At 45.8% G+C, this 14,762-nt stretch overlaps 1 long non-coding RNA gene across 1 annotated transcript; it reads right to left on the minus strand.

Annotated features, from left to right (window-relative positions):
• Positions 1 to 3,957: 3,957 nt before the first annotated feature.
• Positions 3,958 to 12,291, minus strand: LOC117197420 (uncharacterized). The gene is made up of 2 exons (XR_004478037.2): positions 5,076 to 12,291; positions 3,958 to 4,796 (listed from the first exon to the last, which is right to left on the minus strand). It is a non-coding gene; the product is annotated as an uncharacterized LOC117197420 (long non-coding RNA).
• Between the last annotated feature and the right edge of the window lie 2,471 nt (positions 12,292 to 14,762).

The raw sequence follows: 14,762 nt of genomic DNA on the forward strand, positions 1-14,762 counted from the left end.
TGATGAAAGTGCAGCTGAAGAAACACAGTGTTGGAAACCCACATCATACACGTCTACAGAGAGGATATAGACATAAATAAATCCTACCATTTCAAGGAAATGGAAGGGGTCCATTTGGCCTGTTCTGGAGATCGACGCTAGTAGGAGTCACAGCAGCAGCTGACAGTCCCCAAGGCGACTCCACTAGAAATGGGGTCAGCCCACCCTTTCCTGCTCCCCTCTCCAGGAGCGTCCTTCCTGTTCTGAGCATCAGAGCCAGGCCCTTAGGGGCCCTGATGCAACTCAAGTTTCTCCCAGGAACGCCTCTTCAGGAATTCCCCAACTCGGCCACAAGCCTGGCAGCTTTCCAATTTTCCTACCAGAATTTTCTCTGGTCCCAAGTCCCAGCTTTTGGGGCATTTTGCTTTCTGCAGAGTTAGTGTGACCAGCCGATGAGAACAATGGTGTTACTGGATCACTAGATGGTAGCAGTGGCCTTCCAGGTTTCCTGACAAAAACCTGACCTTGGTATGTTGATGGTTCCCAGTGGAGCTGTGCCTACAGCCTGCTCCGTCATTAGAACGCCCTACGGGAACAGGCAGAGAGACCCACTCTAAGGTCAGTTAGTAATTTCAGACTAAAATGAATCCAGATTATTCATAAACTAGGTTATTAAAATGAAGATACCCAGGGCCGATTACTGGGTGGCAGGGTGACCAGCTGTCTGGGTTTGCCAGGGACAGAGGTGGACTCACAGTGATGAAACCTGACAAACCCAGATAAGCCGGTCCCCCTACCGGGTGGACCAGAGACATTAACTGAAACCCACCACAGTGCTCATTTCACCCTTTCCAAGGAGACTGAAACATGTCTTGGCAGTGACTTGCAAAGTACCCCAATATAAGGTTTCGATTTAAGTCTATGAACCTAGTTCCTCACCTCCAGTGGCAAGTACGGCAGAGTCCTGAAGCTCCAGCTGAAAGGCTCCACCTGCCTCTAATGTCTTAGTCTGCTTGGGCTGCCATAACAAAATACCAGGCCGGGTGGCTTAAACAACAGACATCGTCCAGAAGTCCAAGACGAAGTTTCTAGCCAGTTCGGTTTCTGGTGAGGGCTTTCTTCCTGGCTTGTACATGGCCACCTTCCTACTGTGACCTCATGTGGCCTTTCCTCAGTGTGTCTGTACCGGGAGAGAGAGAGAAAGCAAGCTCTCGGATGACTCTTTTTATAAGGACACTAATCCTACTGGATCAGGGCCTCACGTTTATGATTTCATTTGACCTTAGTTCCTTCCTCAGAGGCTACATTTCATTCCAGCCACGTTAGGGGGTTAGGGCTTCAACATATGAATTCGGGGCAGATACCAAACATTCAGTTCGTAACAGTTGCGTCACTCAAAAGAACTGACCAATTTTAAATCCCCATTCTTAAAGATCTATTGAGAAAATGGGTATGACAGCCCTTGGAGACCAGAATGCCCTGTACAAGTTAATCATACTGTGATGATCAGGGTGGTGATAACCAGCCATCAGGTTGGTGTTTTCTGTCTTCCTCTCGACCACCTTTCTAAGTGTGTTTACTATTCAATGGCTTTTGTCTGCTGCTCATCACCTGTCAGCTGTGCCTTCAAATGAGCCCCAGAATGACCTCTCCCAAGACACCCAGCCTAGCTGCCAGACATCCTCTTCCTCCACATCCTCTGCCCTGCCTCCCCTCTCTCCACCCCGCTCCCATGCTCTGGTGCTGTAGCCAAAGCGCGGGTCAGTGGAGTGATGTGCTGTTTGTTCTGCATTTGAAGCTCCTGGCCCAGAAGGTTATTTTCCACATAATTGTGTAAAGTCTCCAATAACCCAGTTAACTTTATTCAATTCCCTCTCAGTCTTATTTGATAAGGAGGGGTGCCTACTGTCCTCTCTTTTCAGAAGTTTTTATGAATTCTTGAATTTATGGTTCAAGTTTTTCACCAAAGAACTCTGGAGGTGTTACCAAGTATAGTGAAGGGGGCCTTGGGCATAATCTCTCCACCATCCAAATCGACCTTGTTACCCTTTATCTCTAACTGAAAACATCCAGGCAAAGGTTTATTCGTAAATCTCAGTGTCGAGAGCCTTGAGTTAGTACCTCATTACTTGAATTTTCATGGAAACAGCAGCATGACTATTTTCATAGGTTTTGCAGCTATACTTTTGGGTTTTCCATTATACGCCATGTATTAAATGGCTTCCCTCGCTTTGTTAAGCGTTGTTTGTGACACTGCAGAAGGACAATCCCTGTTTGTCACAGGGAGTTTAATTATCCAGATGAAGTGCCCTTGTTGAATGTCAGGCCCATTGTAAGAATGTTTGTTGAATGACTACATGAACTTTGATTCTGTTATTTGCTCCTGCATTCCTGCTTTTGCTCATACTGGCTGTGATTCCATTACTGATAAAACGGGGAAGAGTTTTAAATAAGAATTCAAGCAGAGAAGAACTGCTGGCTGTTCCCAGAAAGTGTCCAGCATTCCAGCAGAAACTTTGGTTCTCCTGTCAGTGTGGTTCGTTCCCCGTGTTCAGCACCACAGCTGCAGTTTGGGGCACACACGACCTCTAAATATGTTTGCCTCCATTTGGACCATTGCACTACAGAACAGACAGCAAGGCCACGCAAACCTTCAAGGCTGTGCCTACACAAAGCATCCACTTGGTTATATAAGCAGCACAATCTAGTCACGAGAATAAGAGTTTTTGAAATTTAAAAGTCAGGAAGGGATGGACGAAGAGAGTAACTTTACAGTGGAGAAACCTGACAAACACTGCTTTAGCGAGGTGACCAACGTCAAGATCAACAGTCATAAATTATGTTGATCTGTACCTTTAATATGATGTGATGAAAACGGCACTTTACATCTGTGGCTTTCCTTTCAAAAACCTATAACACCAGTCTCAAAGTGAGAAAAACATCAGACAAATCCCAGTAACGGGGTGTCCTGTAATAAACCTGACCAGTCCTCCTTGAAACTGCCAAGGTCCTCAAAAGCGAGGAGAGGCTGAGAAACTGTCCCAGCTACAAGGAGTCTAAGGAGACATGACGTCTCTATGTAATGTGGCATCCTGGATGGGGTCCTAGAACAGAAGGAGAACACTAGGTGAAAACTAAGGAGATCTGAATAAACTATGGATTTTAATAATGATGTATGGATACTGGCTCATTAATTGTACTGTACTAACGTAAGATGTTAATGATAAGGGAAGTTGTGTGAAGGGCGTAGTGTAGTATATTCCTATACACTCTCTGTACTAACTCTCTGTACTATCTGCTTAATTGTCCTGTGAATCTAAAACTGTTCTAAAAATAAAGAATATTAATAATAGTAATAAAATACATATAAGGCAGTGGTACTAGTTTGCCCAGGCAGAGGGGTGCATCAAGGATAGAGGAAATATTTGTTTAGTTTTTGGACCTCAATAGACCTTGACAGCATTATGTTAAGGGAAATAAGCCAGATAAAGACAAATACTGAATGATCTCACTTATATGTGGCATCTAAAAAAAAACATGAACTCACAGATGTGGAGAAGAGATTGGGGTTGCTAGAGGCAGGGAGTGGGGGATGGGTGAAGGGGTCAAAAGGAACAAACTTCCAGTTATAAGACAAAAAAAAAAAAAAAAAGGGACTTCCCTGGTGGTGCAGTGGTTGAGAATCCACCTGCCAATGCAGGGGACACGGGTTCGAGCCCTGGTCCGGGAAGATCCCACATGCCGTGGAACAACTTACCCCTGCACCACAAGTACTGAACCTGCGCTCTAGAGCCTGTGAGCCACAACTACTGAGCCCGTGTGCCACAACTACTGAAGCCCATGTGCCTAGAGCCCGTGCTCCACAACAAGAGAAGCCACCGCAATGAGAAGCCCGCGCACCACAACGAAGAGCAGCCCCTGCTTGCTGCAACTAGAGAAAGCCCATGCACAGCAACGAAGACCCAGCGCAGCCACAAATAAATAAACAAATTTATTTTAAAAGAATAAATAAAATACCACCACCCCCTTGAATATGAAAGTCTACTAAGGAGTGAACACTTAATAATCCTACTAAGTTTAATGTTTTCCACTTTATCTACTTCTTAAAGTAGAAAACGGTGCTTTAAAATAATTAACGAAAAAGTCAGGCACAAAGATCACATATTGTGTGATTCCATTCGTATGAAATATCGAATACAGGTAAATCCATAGGGACAGAAATCAGGTTAATAGTTGCCAGAGGCCAAGGAGAAGAAGGAAGGGGGGAGGGGGACTGCCAGTGGGTATGGGGGCTCCTTTGGGGCTGATGAAAATGGCTTGGGATTCCATAGAGGTGATGGTCGCACAACATTGCGATTGTACCAAATGCCACTGAGTCGCTTGAGAATGGTTAAATTTATGTTAAGCAAATTTTACACCAATCAAAACTAATTAATGATAATAAAGTAATGTAATAATTTAAAAATAATGTTTAAAGAAATAGTTTAAGTATGATAATAAAATAATTAGTGATAAAAATCATAACATAAATGCTGTGCTTTTGGTTTATCTGCTATTTTTTTTTCTTTGTCAGAATTCTGAATGTTAATTTAGCATTATTGTAAAAACTATAAATGACCAAATAAAATAAAAGCCCTTGTCATTTGGAAGAAGAAAGTCAGGGAGCAGTTAGATGACGAAAAGGGGGTGTGGCCAGGGGACCACATTTCGGCTGGTAGATGTGGTCTGTTGATGTGATAGCAGGAGGATTGGGCCGCAGTTCCCATCCAGGCTCCGTCCTTCAGGGAATAACTTGAATTCTGTGGTTCTCACTGTCTCTGTAAATCGAGAGGAGAAAGCCAGGGTGAACATTAGAAGACCTTCCCAGGAAGAACGATCCAAGGGTTCTCCTGCAAAGCTTTAGACCATCGGTGTGTGGGGGTGTCAGCAAGGGTGAGGGATGGGGGAAAGGGGCCTTGCGCCAGGGGCCCGCTGACTGACGGCACAGGTGACGGCCTTCCCTGAACTGACCGGTTGTCCCGGCCTTGTGCAAACCCAGTGGCGGAGCCAGCCACGTGCTGTGGGCGGTTTCACTTGCGACAGGGCCTCTGTCTCACCAGTTTCTTGCGGCCCTTCGGCCATGCATCAAGGTCCTGGGATCCGGTGCTTTTCAGAAGGACGAGCTGGGAGCGGTTGAATCTTGCGCCTGGTTTGAGGGCTCCCCTTCCCTTTCCATCAGCCTCTCCGGCAGCCACAGATCAGGGCGTGCACTCTGCCACAGGGGAGAAGCAAGGGGGCCCAGCCCATTTTCCCTGTGTTGGGCACAACCAAGGAAACCCTCCACGGGTGAAGGGCTTAGGGTGTGGACCAGGGGGCTCAAGAGACTGCTACTTACCCTCCCTCTGCAGCACAATGTCCTTTTATGGATGGGCGATGCCAGTGAGGACAGCTTCACCACCACTGGCAAGGGGACCTACCGCCTGGCAGGTGTGGGCGTTACTCTGGAGGAGGGGGCTCTGAGGTCTCTCTCCCCACGCTGGCAGTCGCCTCCTCACACCCAGGACCATCCTCTGGCGAGGTGCTCAACACTGATGGATCCTTGCTCCCTTGCAGATTCGTTTCCATCCTCAAGAGTTACTAAGCCGTCCATCATCCGGGCCTAGAGCAAGGAGAAGGTTCCCCAAAGGTGGGCCACGATTACCTAACTCAGAGCTCCCTCTTCTGTCACTCCAAGTGTCAGAATTAGAACCGGGGGAGAAAGCCATCATTTTCAGATTCAGGTCAAATAGGCCAAGTTTAAAATCTTTAGTGCCTTCAATAACCGTAAAAGATGGCAGAAAGCAGACACCTGTTTAAGACATGGAGCAAGGGGCATTTACAAGTCATTCACCTTCCGAAATGTGCCGTCAGGAAGTTCCCAAACAGGCACAGTGAAAAGCTGCTACGTGCTATTTTAGGCTGAAGTTGTCAATAAGTTATAGCCAGAGGTAACGGAAAGGAGAAAATTTCCACCCTTTGAAGTAACCATGATAAAAAAAAAAAGAATCTCAATCACTTAGCACACCTTTCTTCTAATGCAAGACAGCATAATAACAGGGAGGCATCTTCTAGATGTGGCCATTCGGACACGTGTTCATTCATTCATTGAACGAACATGTGTCAAAGGTTTAGGATGGGCAAATTGAGGAGGCAGTGGGAATACAGGGGTAGGATCTCCACGCTGCCCAGAGTGACTTTATCAGCGAACACAGGAAGTAGATAATTAGCAGACAGGAAGTACTCTACTATGATACATATCCAGGGTTCTGTGAGAGGAAAAAGATTCATGTCTTCAGTTTCGGGAACATTCCCAGGAGAAGTGACACCCACCACTGAGCCTAGAAAGACCTAACCAGGCACAAGGTGGTAAATTGAGGCAAGGGAGTCAGCAACATGGGAACTGAATGAGGGCCCCGGAGACATTCCGGGAAACTTGGGTAGTTCCGTGGGCTAGCCCTGCAGACTTGAGTCTTCAGTGTCTCGAGAGCAGTGTGCCTCTCAGATGGTAGAGTGAGACCCGGGTTCAAATCCCACCCCTGCCACTTATTAGCTGTGTAAGAAGCTTTTCCCCACCCCATGCACCCTTGACCCCATACGTGCACACACATCTTGGTCTGCTCAAGAGTGTTCCCACCTGTAGGGACTGCCCTGGCGGTCCAGTAGTTAGGACTTCATGCTTCCAATTCAGGGGACGTGGGTTCGATCCCTGGTCAGGGAGTTCAAGATCCCACAAGCTGTGCAGCGTGGCCGAAAAAAGGACTGGTCCTGCCTCTTAACTTAGAATCAAGAGGTCTACTAACCACCTAAGCCTAAAATCTCAAAGCCTTAACACAAAAGCAAACCTATTTCTTACTCATATTACACGTCCAACCTTGGCTCTACTCCACATGGACACTCGGGGACCCAGGCTGGTGGAGGTGCTACCATATTGCAGCTGAACCTTCTAAATAAGTGGCCTCTGGAGACACCCCGAAACCCGAAGAGAGACCTGGAGAGCCAGGTAGGGGCTGCCGAGGCCAAGCCTTGAAACGACAAACCTTATTTCTACCCACATCTCCTCAGGCAGAACTGAGCCACCTGGGCCCAGTCTAACAGCAAGAGAGGCTGAGAAACGCAGGGGAACTTGAGGATTTTCAGTAAAAGCGGATCGTTGCTGCCGTACCTGGATGGTAATGAGAAAGATGAGTCGATCAAGTAAATAAGGTCAAGATTGCAAAGCATCTTGATTTCCAGGGTCAAGTGTTAGCACATTACCCTGGAGGCATCAAAGAGGCACCACAGAGGCACAAGGAAAAGGCCAACGTTCAAAGTGTTGCTTTAGAAAATTAAAACTAATGCCAGGATAAAGGATGGGTTAGAAGAAGTCCCTAGAGTGAGGGAGACCAGTTTAGAGGATGTTGTCACAGTCTTGGCATTTGGTAATAGAGATGTCTTAGCACGAGAGAAGGAGAGAGAAAAGTGAAGTGAACAGTGCATTTTCTGTAGAAGATTGATTACATGGACTGTCGAGATTGGAAATCCAGATTTTGGAGTCAAGAGGTGATATTTGAAACCATGAAAGCCTGCAAGGGAGGAAGGAGAGGGGTCCACCCAGAGCTTCGCTTTCCCTTGGCAAATAGGGCCTGGTGCAGGGACAGTGAAAAGTCAGCTCCCTCAAGGGCAGCCAGTGTTGAGAAGGCAAGATCTAGATTTGGGCTTTCTATCTTTTTGGACATTTCTCATGCTTTGCAGGAACAATCAAGGGACCAAGGATGAAAGTCAAGATTTCCCTGGTGGCATAGTGGTTAAGAATCTGCCTGCCAATGCAGGGGACACAGGTTCGAGCCCTGGTCCGGGAAGATCCCACATGCCGCAGAGCAACTAACCCTGTGCGCCACAACTACTGAGCCTGCGCTCTAGAGCCCGCGAGCCACAACTGCTGAAGCCTGCACGCCTAGAGCCTGTGCTCTGCAACAAAGAGAAGCCACCGTAATGAGAAGCCCGGGCACCACAACGAAGAGTAGCCCCTGCTCGCCGCAACTAGAGAAAGCCCACGCACAGCAACGAAGACCCAACGCAGACAAAAATAAAATATAAATAAATAAATAAATTTATATTAAAAAAAAAAAGACCCAACGCAGCCAAAAGAAACAACGAAATAAAATGAAGGCATGTTACCTTTGTAATAAGATTATAAAGTAAGGTTTTTAGTATAAAGAAGAAAAGAAAAATGTCGAATTAAAAGCAAATTTCCATCTCCATTAACCAATAATTCTTCCATGAGAATCATATGCATTTTAGTCCTGTGACGCCTGCCCCTAATCCTGACACACGTTTCCTGGACCCCAACACCCACGGGAACTGGCTGGGAAGATTTTACCTTGGTGAACACAACATAACACACACACACAGCCCTGTTATGGGCAACTCAATGGTTCTCTCTTTTCATCTTTATCCAGTCATTCCCTGACCTATCAATTAGTGAACTAGACTTACTGTTTGGAATAGAAAATATCACATTCACTGGATGCGAAGAGAAAATCCCCTTTCTAGTCTTCCCATACTCTCCCCTTAGGCCACCCACCCCCGTTCTTTATTTCAGGAAGCTCCTCTTTAAATGCCAGGTGTTGCAACATGTAAGCTGTTGGGCACAAGACAAGTGAAACCCACTCAGAATACAGGTGAATAAGCAAAATTCTCCTACTGTTTTTAAGAAAAAAAAAAAGAAAGCTCAACGTGTGTGCTGTATGCGCAGAGTCAAGAGCCTTATCTTCATATATGAAGGATGACATCCTATTAAAAACACAAAGTGTTTTGCTTTCATGTTTGACACTCTCAATCCATGGTGTCTAGGAGACTCCTATATCAATACCCGTGATAAGCATAAATGACAAAAATAGACCATAGAATAGCCCAACACAGTGGTTAAAGATACTGGCTTTGTATTTAATCGTGTTTGGATGCAGAACCTGGCTCTATCCCTCCCCTCGTGAATGACTCTGGGCGAGTCCCCGGGCCTCCATTCCTGCTTCCTCGCCTGTGGAAGGTCAGCCGTGACTCCGCCGCACAGGGCTGCTGCAGCTACAGGAAGAGACAAGCATGGAAAGTGCTCAACCTTGTGCCTCGTGCACAGGGAGCCCCTACAGATGAGGGGCCCTCTTCAAAAAACTGCCGTATGATGAGAAAGTGAAGCCCCAACGTTACAGGGCTCAGCACGGGCCAAGCCAACCTCCTAGGACCCTGGTCCCCTGAAGCTCCTGACACTTGCTGGTAAATTCACTCTTTTACTCAGTGAGGAGTGGGACCCACTCAGGTGCCCTCGGTCTCAGACATTTGGGCTGGGGAGGGCACCCGCAGTGGCAGCACAGTCAGACTGCATCCAGTCCTGGCAGGGAAACTGAAGGCAACACACTTCTAGAGATGCCGTCATCAGTCCCTTTGGTGGGATTTGCCCTTGGCTCTCCACGCTACAGCTCTGTCATTCTGGAGATCCAGGCTTTCCAAGGCCATGGCTGAATAACCAACTCTTCCTCTTGCTTCTACTCATCCAGGGCTTCCGCTGCCTAGAGGCTCTGCTCGCTGCCTTTCTCTGCTCCTCTGAACTCCCCAGAAGGGGCTATAGACATGGTAGGCGCCAAAGACATCTTCTATGTAGCTAAAGCACATTGGATAAATTAAACATAGAACTACCATATGATTTGGCAATTCCACTTCTGGGTAGATAGCCAAAGGAAAGGAAATCATTATCTCGAAGAGGTATCTGTTCTTCTATGCTCCTAGTGGCATTATTCACATAGCCAAAAGATGGAAACAACATAAGTGTATGTCAATAGATGAATGGATAAGTAAATGTGAGATGTATATATATATATATATATATATATATAAATGTAATGTATATATAATTGAATTATATATATATATATTCTTAGAAAAAGGAAGGAAATCCTATCATTTGCAATAACGTGGATGAACCTAGAAGGCATTACGCTAAGCGAAATAAGCCAGACAGAGAAAGACAAATACCACATGGTATCGCTTATATGTGGAATCTTCAAAAAAAAAGTTGAACTCATAGAAACAGAGAGTAGAAAAGTGGTTTCCAGGGGCTGGGGGTGGGGGTGGGGAAAATAGGGAACAGACTTTCAGCTATAAGATGAGTAATTTCTGAGAACCCAATGTATAGTACAGTGACTACAGCTGATGACACTGTTTTATAATTGAAATTTGCTAAGAGAGTAGAACTTAAATGTTCTCTCACACACAAGAAAAATTTAAATATGGGGGGTGGTGGATGCCTTAACTGACTCATTGGGGAGAATCCTTGCATAACGTATGCACATGACAAATCAGCACATTGTCCACTTTATCTTACAATTCTATTTGTCAATTATACCTCAGTAAAGCTGGAAAAAAATTCAGATCCTTATGTATTCCTCTATTTGAGAACATTAATTTGGGGTATTCTGAAGTTGGCCACTGATTTCTCTTATCCATGGTCATCAACTCTACATGTGGGTGATCAGAAAAGGAACAGCTCATCTGTTTCAAATTTTGTCCAAAATGCACCATTCACTGATTTTTTTTTTCACAGTGGGAAATGTGATGGACTGGAAATTTTTCCGTAATATAAAATAATCATAATTATCTGATTCCATGAAGTAAGCAATGCCACTTAGGAAATTGGAAACAGTTTTCCATTCTACTCATCTTCACCGGGCTCTGGTTTCCTTTGAATACCTCCGAAAGAGACATTGGATGTTTTCAGTTTCAATGGTATATGCTCAGTAAACTTTCATTCACTAAACTGAGTTTGAAACTATCTCTAATCCAGTTAAACTTAATATGGGGCAATCTCAGAAGGCAGGGACTAGGATATGATTTAATAAAATCAACTGTATGGTGCCTTGATTGGAGAAAGACTGGGAACCAAAGCCTGGCAGGCAAGCGCTCAATAAACTTTTTCATGTGCACAGCTTGGCCAGTGGGTGAATATACATCCAGAACTTGGAAAAAGAGGAAAGGCCAAATAACCAGGGATTGACAAGACTGACGGGGCACAACCCATGCAGACAAGCAGGGAATCAATGGACACAGATGGAGTCAGAAGAGGTAGCCAGGCTGCTGTCTTCAGGCACAAGGAACAGGTCACTCCCGCGCCTGGATGCAGCCTCTCCTGAAACAGCTCACTTCCCTTGCCTCTGAATCCTTTGCTCACCAAGCAATCTATGGACTGCTTATTTAAATTCTCAGGTGAAATTCAGACTGGGAAAGGGGTAGAGACCTGAGTATTCTGATGCCTGGAAAGGGATAAATATTTGGGAAGCACTGAAAAATGCTGACTGTGAAACAACTTTGGAATCGGTACCCAGAAATCTCTGTTTCCCATGGTTCATTCTTCTCCTACTCCATCCAGAGCTCCGATAGATTTCAAAACCAGCCGTGAGCTTTGGGAAGCAATTTGTAAGAAGATGAACAACAACAAATCTGACTCTAAGCTCCAAACTCTTCTCCTTGAAACACCGCGCAGCTGATTTCTCCCAGAACACAATCTCTCTTAATCCAATTTAAAAGCATGGTTTCCGTTCACTTTTCAAGAATTATGCAAAATAAACATCTCAGCAGCCAGGACTGTGTATTAGCTTCGGCTATGCCGCTGCTTGATAGAATTATCTCACTGCCTTCCACGGTATGGCTTTCTAAGCATGGTACCCTCTGTGGTCCCACATTAGATAAATAGCCGGTAGAACGTGCAACACAGTCCAGATATGGAAGTGTCACATTTACAAAGTCACTACTCTAGCCCTGCAATGAGGGGACAATATTGATTACTTTACTCCTGGTGTGGAAAATGACGAAAATGACCCATGCAACGAGGATGTCAAACTGTCTTTTTTAATCTGACACCTGCACTGGAAATTCTAGGAATCTGTGACACTCACAATTAAATACCTGAGATTACTGAGTACAAGTTCGGACAAGGCTAATTTAGAAATTATTGTCAAGACTCACTGAGGAACTGTCATCATCTAGGAGAGAACAAAAGTTTAAAATACCAAAAAGCCCTGCAGAGGGACTTTGCACATGGTTTCCCCATTTAGAAACTGAACTGAAAGTCAAGGACATTTACTTTATTTAGACTAAAAGTCACAAAGATTCAAAGACAGGTGGGATTAAGAACAATCAGTGGTCTTGAGCTGTTTCCAGAGAAGAGCTCTTTCCAGGAAGAAAAAGGAGAAAAATCCAAATACTGAACCTCCCTTCTCTCCTGGGTTTTGGCGAAGAACAGAGTTCGTCTCTGACTAATGTTTTTTTTTTTTTGCGATACGCGGGCCTCTCACTGTTGCAGCCTCTCCCGTTGCGGAGCACAGGCTCCGGACGCGCAGGCTCAGCGGCCATGGCTCACGGGCCCAGCCGCTCTGCAGCATGTGGGATCTTCCCAGACCATGGCACGAACCCGTGTCCCCTGCATCGGCAGGCGGACTCTCAACCACTGCGCCACCAGGGAAGCCCTGACTAATGTTTCTGTGTTAAAGTTTTGTGACACTTTTTTTTGCCCTGCACCGAGTAAAATTGAGACAGGAAGTAGTAAAAGATAAAAGTGCCAGATGACGAGAAAACCAAGATCTATCCTAAGACGGACTCAAACCCTCAACAAGTCTCAAGTATAGCCCAAGTCATCCTTTAAAAAAAAACTAAACGAAACTAAAACTCAGAGAAGCACTTTCTATATCTTACATATGACAGGAAGATATTTCTCCTCAACCCCTTACCTGGCCAAATAAATACTCTCTGACCCATTTCAAAGAGATTGTCCATGTCTATCTGAAATATTAGTATTCAGAATATGAAGAAATAAAGTATTTTTGAACAAGGCATGACTTAATGTAAACCAAAGCTAAGAGAGTGGGAAGGAAGATTAATCTAAGAATATTACATGCAGCATAATGACAAACTAAAACCTGGCCAAGATCAGCTACATTTCTCTGTGCACTAAATCATGCAGTGGAGTTTTCAGTTCAGTAGCTCATGCTTGGACAACGGCAAGGTGGCGCCCATTACAAAGGTGGGTGTCGTGCTGCTGGAAAAGTTGGTGGAGGGGGGATTATAACATGAAAGCATTTGGCATCTGTTAGCCAATGACAGCTCCAGAAAGGCCCAGGAAAACCCACAAACCGGCTGCGGGAATGACAGGTGTGAGAGGACAGCACTGTTTTTTTTGTTTGTTTTAACGTCTTTATTGGAGTATAATTGCTTTACAATGGTGTGTTAGTTTCTGCTTTATAACAAAGTGAATCAGTTATACATATACATATATCCCCATATCTCTTCCCTCTTGCATCTCCCTCCCTCCCACCCTCCCTATCCCACCCCTCTAGGTGGTCACAAAGCACGGAGCTGATCTCCCTGTGCTGTGCGGCTGCTTCCCACTAGCTATCTATTTTAGGTTTGGTAGTGTATATATGTCCATGCCACTCTCTCACTTGGTCACAGCCTACCCTTCCCCCTCCCCATATCCTCAAGTCCATTCTCTAGTAGGTCTGTGTCTTTATTCCCGTCTTACCCCTAGGTTCTTCATGACCTTTTTTTTTTTTTCTCAGATTCCATATATATGTGTTAGCATACGGTATTTGTCTTTCTCTTTCTGACTTACTTCACTCTGTATGACAGACTCTAGGTCCATCCACCTCACTACAAATAACTCAATTTCGTTTCATTGTTTTGAGAGCTTTACATCCAAGACCCCAACCAGGAGAGAAAGAAGTGGACCCACCTGCTCTCCGGAGACAGCCTTCTCCTTCCCAGGAAGCGGGACCTGACTCAGGACGCAAGGACACATGCAGGATGTGGTACTGGAGGTCAGGCTGCCTACTCCCTGTGAAAAACCATTAAAACGGAGTTGCTACTTGTTTTTTGACATTCCTGTGACCGCTTTAAAGACACAATCTCTCCGCTTCAATCCTCAGGTTACCAGCTCAAATATCATAAACGCACAGCAGGCCGGGGGTTGAACTGTGAAGTAGGCAAAGCCAGTTTCTTGGGTGGCTGCAGCTGTCTGTCACTGAGCTGTTTTCTTTCCTCTCTACCTCCGTATGTGTTGGGGTCCGCGTGTGACATGGAACAGAGCTGGCTGGTCCTCCCTTGGCTGTGGTCGATAGATGCCCTTCGATGCTACTCTGGCTTGTGGTGCTGATGCGGGTGCCTTGTGCTGCACAGGGCCCCCCTCTGCTTCTAAGGATGGAGGGCTCACTGGAGAAAGAGTAACGGGGGCCGCGGGTCAGTCATCAGGGGAGGGAGCCTCAAATTTGAACCTGGAATTTGGAGGGAGAGCCTCAGATAGGACAAAGAAAGGGACTCTGATTTCCGGGGCCACGATCTTGATGGGTGAGTACGTTCTCGGAAGATAAGCCAGGAGCTGGGACTCAACAACGCAGACGGGCTGACCCGGTTTGTGCCAGGTCTTTGGAGGTGGAGAGGAATGAGCTAAGCCTTTGAAAGTAAGCCTGTTTCAATGTTCACATGTACAGTGTTTTCTTTTTCAACTGCTTCACCTTCTAGAACCCTGTTTGAAGGGCCCGGTCTGCTGTAGCTGTATTAATGGGAACACGGAGAAGGCAGTGGTGCCCAGGCTTGGGCAAGAACTTTCAAGTACACACACCCCGGGGCCAGGGTCGGCAGCAGAGCCCAGTGACATAAGAGAACCCCAGCAGAAGTGAAACCTTTATGAAGAAGGGAGCCTGGGGGTCCCTCTCCACCTAGAGATTCTCCTTCTGGCTCTAACCTTT

The sequence above is a fragment of the Orcinus orca genome, chromosome 21 (assembly GCF_937001465.1).
Source record: "Orcinus orca chromosome 21, mOrcOrc1.1, whole genome shotgun sequence".
Classification (NCBI taxonomy): domain Eukaryota; kingdom Metazoa; phylum Chordata; class Mammalia; order Artiodactyla; family Delphinidae; genus Orcinus; species Orcinus orca.